This window comes from Schistocerca cancellata, chromosome 2 (genome assembly GCF_023864275.1).
Source record: "Schistocerca cancellata isolate TAMUIC-IGC-003103 chromosome 2, iqSchCanc2.1, whole genome shotgun sequence".
NCBI classification, from domain to species: domain Eukaryota; kingdom Metazoa; phylum Arthropoda; class Insecta; order Orthoptera; family Acrididae; genus Schistocerca; species Schistocerca cancellata.
Window position 1 is genome coordinate 516,424,444 of NC_064627.1, and position 5,701 is coordinate 516,430,144.

A 5,701-nucleotide genomic window follows, 5' to 3' on the forward strand; every position below is an offset into this window, starting at 1 on the left:
CACCTCTTCACTCTGTTGTAATCTATCTAACAAAGGCTCCATGTGGATGTCCCAGAAGAGGGGTCCTAAGACGGAGCCTTGGGGACATCCTTTAGTGATTGTCTTGCCAACTCTTTCGCTAGAGGCGTTTATAGTAACCCTGTATATTAATGATCACGTTCCTAGGATGAAATTTTCACTCTACAGCGGAGTGTGCGCTGATATGAAACTTCCTGGCAGATTAAAACTGTATGCCGGACCGAGACTCGAACTCGGGACCTTTGCCTTACGCGGGCAAGTGCTCTACCAACTGAGCTACCCAAGCACGACTCACGCCCCGTCCTCACAGCTTTAATTCCGCCAGGCAAAGGTTCGAAGTTCGAGTATCGGTCCGGTACACAGTTTTAATCTGCCAGGAAGTTTCATTACGTTCCTAATAGACAAAGTTCTCTTTGTCCACTGTCGACTGCTGGATATTATCTACCTCATCAAAACAGTCCTTACGCTGTACCATATTCACTCGCAATAGCACTTTGCGATTGAATGCCCACTTAGTTGGCAATCCAAGCCATACATTCCTTAAGCTTAGCTGACTATCCCCTTCAACAGCGCAGAGACGATGGTTTACTTTCACTTCCCTTCCCAAGCTTCTTGCCTCTCGCTTTGATTAAATTCTTATCCTTCCTGACAGGGCTGCCGTATGCTTTACAATCCCTCGTTTTCTACCTGCAATTCACTTATCTCAGCTGCCTTGGCTCGTGTTTCGTTGCTTCTCACATTTGCAGCAGACTGTTACACATCTTATACCAGCAAAGTTAAAGAGATTGTAAAACCACCAAGGGTAACGGTAATAGTATCGTAGAGATTACATCAGTAGCAGGATTGCTCGAAATAACCCGGAAACGAGTCAGATACAGTCAATAAACAGGCAACGGCTCCTGCCTAGAGATAAGCTCAGCATCATCGCCATGGTAAAATCTTGTACGTATCTAAAATTCATCGTGTCAATGCAGCGTATATGAAAGTTTGTTTCCATCTTTCGCATATTTCAGTTCAACTCCTCTCTACTATAGTTAGAGTCATGAACGATGGCGGTCGAGTTTAGGCTTGTTCTGCCCATCTACGTCATGCATTTTCCGACAGCCAATGAGCGTTCGTAAGTGTTACGAGCATTCTGCTGTGAATGCTATTGCTAATGCGAGTATTAAACACGATTGTAGCGAGTTGTTTAGTGAATTTCTACTCATTTGTTGCCAGTTGTCATCGCTGATGGTGGTGTAAGTGATAAATTCTGCATAAGCAAGCGAGAGACATAATTTGCAGGATGTAATATTTCTTCAAGCAGAAAGCACGCTCATGTGTGTACCGCAACTGTCACTTGGAATCGCCAACAATACAATCTCCGTCCGTGCCTCGATAATATTCGCGAACCGTCGTGGTTCGTGGATCCGACTATAGTCGTGGACGAGTGGACGAAGGGAAGGAGACAACACGGAAACAATATGTGTTATAGCGACATGGAATATATACAGTATCAATGCGTTGGCGTCGTGGTGTCACTTTGTAGCCATAGTGATCCCATGATCATGTTACAAAGTTTCACATATGATGGAAAAGAGTAAACGTAGTATTGTGAGGAAACGATCGAGTGCAACGGTATTACCGAAAATCCACTCAAGTTCAGTTTCAGCCTTGCGCAGCGCTCAAACTAAGAGCCCAAGAACTTCCGAATCCTGATCGTGACATAAATAATTCTAGCTGAATACTCCCCAATACGCTCAGATAATTTTCCCACTGTGGGAGACTAATAACGGCGCATGTAACTTTAGATATCAGAGAGACTGAAAATCATAAGTCTACGCTACAATAATAATGAGTCCCACTTACCTTCAGAAGTTTCACAAACTGCTGCCCTTACAACAGTTGTTCAAAATGGCGTCCCGAAGCGTCAATGCAGACATGGCAGCGTCCAGAAAGTTCTGTCGTACGCGTTCAAATACTCTCTGTGTCGTTTCGAAAGTGTCGCAGATAGCGAGAATAATTGCGAGGAGACCCTCTTCATTCTCGACGGACATCTCGTACACAAGACTTTCCACATGTCCCAACAAAAAGAAATCATGTGAGTCTGAGATCAGGTGAACGTGCTGGCCACGAAACAGGACCTCCTCTTCCTATCCACTGTTCAGGGAATATTTTATCCAAGTATTCACGAACCCTCAGTCCAAAGCGAAGAGGGGCTCCATCATACTAGAGCCACAGCCGTTGACAAACAACGAATCCTCGACGGGATTGCCTGTCCTACAACCCTAGCAACAACAGTGCCGTTAAGTGTATTCCACTATCAGAGGCACCAGAACGATTTTTGCTTATAACTTTCGACTCGGTCGTTTCCGGCCAAGGGCCCCTTAACTAAAACTAATGCATCTACCCTTCTTCATCACTCCTGAAAGTTTGTAACATCATCACGGAATCACGCTGCCCTTCAAGGATTTGTTCAGCTCAGCTTCAAAATGGAGCACTATGGGACTTAACTTCTGAGGTCATGATTCCCCTAGAACTTAGAACTACTGAAACCTAACTAACCAAAGGACATCACACACATCCATGCCAGAGGCAGGATTCGAACCTGCGACCGTAGCGGTTGCGCGGTTCCAGACTGTAGCGCCAGGAGCCGCTCGGCCACCGCGGCCGGCAGCTCAGCTTCCCACAGTGCTTAGCGACTACCGCGGAACTAAAGTAGCGTAGTCTGCGTTAAGCTTTAGCCGTTGGCTCGCCCGTGTGCGTTATGAACGGTCGACAGCAACGCTGCATTATTGGTCTTTTACATGGCTGCACTCCGCCGGTCGGCCGATGTCAAACACGGATGCCATTCCATTGGAATTATTGATCGCTATATTGCCCGAAAACTCTGAACAGGGAGACGATGTTTTCACAGTAGAGGTCTTTGTGTAGGTGAATATGTGCGGCGCATATGAAAAACGCGAGGAAGGGGAGGGGGCGGGATTTGGGGGAGGATATGACGACTAGCGTAGCACACTTCATGATTCACCATGCATAAATGGCAAAATAAGTGAGTAAAAAGCCAGCTCGGTGCAGCCATCCTTCCTTCTTTGGGTGTAAGTGAATGAATATATTGATTAAGAAAGACAACACTTATATGTGGCCACCCTGAGAGTTAATACAACAGGATGCACCTGACTGTACTTATTGTAAACTTACTATATTATGGTACCTGTATTAAGAATCGTCATAGCGTCACCACTACGCTGAAAAAGCTGGAACGGAACCGCAGGAAAAATCAGCTTCGTGTTACAGTGCTTTCACGGTCTTTTTCGTGAAACTCGGCTCGTTAAAAGTTTCCCCGAACGAATATCATTGTGGCTCAAAGGACGAGATTCGGGGAATAAATGCGGAAAGTTCTCCATAAGATCAAAAGAGTGAAGGTTACAATTTGACCGTTAACGAAGTTAGAGGGTCTCAAGCATTAAAGAACAATTTGCACTAACTGTTCAATTAGTGAGCTAAACAAAAATGCCAGTTCACTGTTTTGTGTTTCTATCAAAGCCTGTTTCCGTCCTGATAAGATACTCTGGAAATTTTCGGGAATATATAAATATTTAGATTCTGAATTTTAATGAAATACTAAATAAGTTTTACCACGATTTTTTAAATTATGTTTGCCATTAAATAATTGCTCCCGATAGACTAAATAAAAAACTGTATAGTTGATAAGAAGAATTAATCTGCATATGCCTTATTATGTAACCAAGCTTTTTGCGCTGTTATTCTCAATGTGCACAGAAGCATTAGTAGGAATTGGCGGCGCTGATCAAAACAAGAGAGGAAGAGGATCTTTTGTGACGAGTTAAATCCGAGCCAAAAGAGCACACCTGAACTACTGGCTCATCGTCTCCAATCGATATGCAGAGACAACTGACAATTTGTGCTAAACTTGTGCTCCAAACAGGGATTTTACGGTTACAGCCAGTCGATGCTTTAGCTCTTAGGTTGAGTATGAACCCAGGTCTGACTCAAACCTTTATTGTCACTAATGTTTCCACCAGTTATTCCCGAACATAGCTACCAGTTCTCCTACAAGGTAGGGTATGTCGGAATAACATCAAGCTGGAAAGAAGTCGGCGGAGCACCGTCGCTTGACCTGTCACAAGGGATGTATGTCAAATGAATCAGATCCGCGGAAGTGAAATGGGGAAGACAAAAAATCCAGGTTCGAATTTAGCAAAATTTTTTAATATTCAGTATACCAGTATATTCATTACATTTGGTACAAAAGGGCAAAAGGACCCAAGCTCGATTTCTGGTATCTCCTCAGACTTTTTCGGTGGCAAAGAGGTGTGGCGCGAGGTCCATCCCTCCTTGAGAGGCAGAATTAGGAGCTGCTTGACAAAGGAAGCAGTAGCGTCATCGGGTTTCATCTACTGGCTATACCATCCGGAGGAACTGGCGACATACAGATGTCATGTCCTGCGATCAAAGGTCGCTACCTGCAGTGACTTGTAGACAGCATTCGGTCGTCAGAACAGTCCTAAAGCCTAACCCGTGAGCGGTGTCATTAAATCTTAATTCATTTCACCACCGTTTATCCATTCGATTTCTTTCAGAGCATTTAACTCATTTCAAAGCTTTAGTTAGTCACTCGCGTTGAACATTCCTTGTCCGCCAACGCATGGTTTGAAACAGTCAACTATGGTTTTCACAGAATATTCTGATTCAAGTAAAATAAATTCTATATGTGGTGTCTGTTTCTTCGCACACGTCCGAAAGATCCTGCAGCAACTATGAATCAACCAAGAAACATAGGAATTAATGACATTAGCTGCCAGTGGGCATTGATTTAAATTAATGGGGAAAGTTGAAAATTTGTAGTGGATCGCGATTCGAACCCGGGTCTTCTGCTAACTAAGCAGATGCGCTGACCACTGTACCATCCGGATACAGTGGTCATCGCATGTGCACGGACTACCCGAGCACGCCTCTCGTCAGACCCAAATTCTCGACTTATTCTCACATTACTAATGACTAATGTAGTGCCCCTTGCCGATTATTCTCATTACTTGCGGCATTTCGCCGAATTCGGTAAGAATTCGAACCTGGTGTGCATCCCCAACTGAAGTGATCAATTGGTCGTCCTCACCTTGTTCCATGTCTGCCCCGACAGCTGAATGGTCAGCGTGAAGGACTGCCGTCGTAAGGGGCCCGTGTTCGATTTCCGGCTGGGTCTGGGATTTTCTCCGCTCAGGGACTGGGTGTTGTGTTGCCTTCATCGTCATTTCATCCCCATCCGGCGCGCAGGTCGCCCAATGTGGCGTCGAATGTACTAAGACCTGCACCAAAGGCGGCCAGACCTGCCCCGTAAGGAGCCTCCCGGCCAATGACGCCAAACGCTCATTTCCATTTTACCTTAGTTACATATGTGGTTTACGCTCTTTCGGATATGTCGGGTCAATGATTCCTCCAGTATAGATGTACACCAAGCGCGAACTTTTTCGGGAATCAGCGAGGTGTCGCGAGTAATGAGGCTACTCAGCAGTGTGTGATATAAGTTGAGAATTTCGGTCTGACGCAAGGCATGCTAGGGTAGTCCGAGCACTTGCTGTGTCCAGATGGCGTAGTGGTCAGCACATCTGGCTAGTAAGCAGGAGACGCGTGTTCGAATCCTGGTCCGGCACAAATTTTTCAACTTCCTCCATTGATTTAAATC

At 45.1% G+C, this 5,701-nt stretch overlaps 1 non-coding gene across 1 annotated transcript; it reads right to left on the reverse strand.

The window, feature by feature from the left end:
- Positions 1-230: 230 nt before the first annotated feature.
- Positions 231-305, reverse strand: Trnat-cgu (transfer RNA threonine (anticodon CGU)). Its single transcript has one exon. It is a non-coding gene; the product is annotated as a tRNA-Thr (tRNA).
- Between the last annotated feature and the right edge of the window lie 5,396 nt (positions 306-5,701).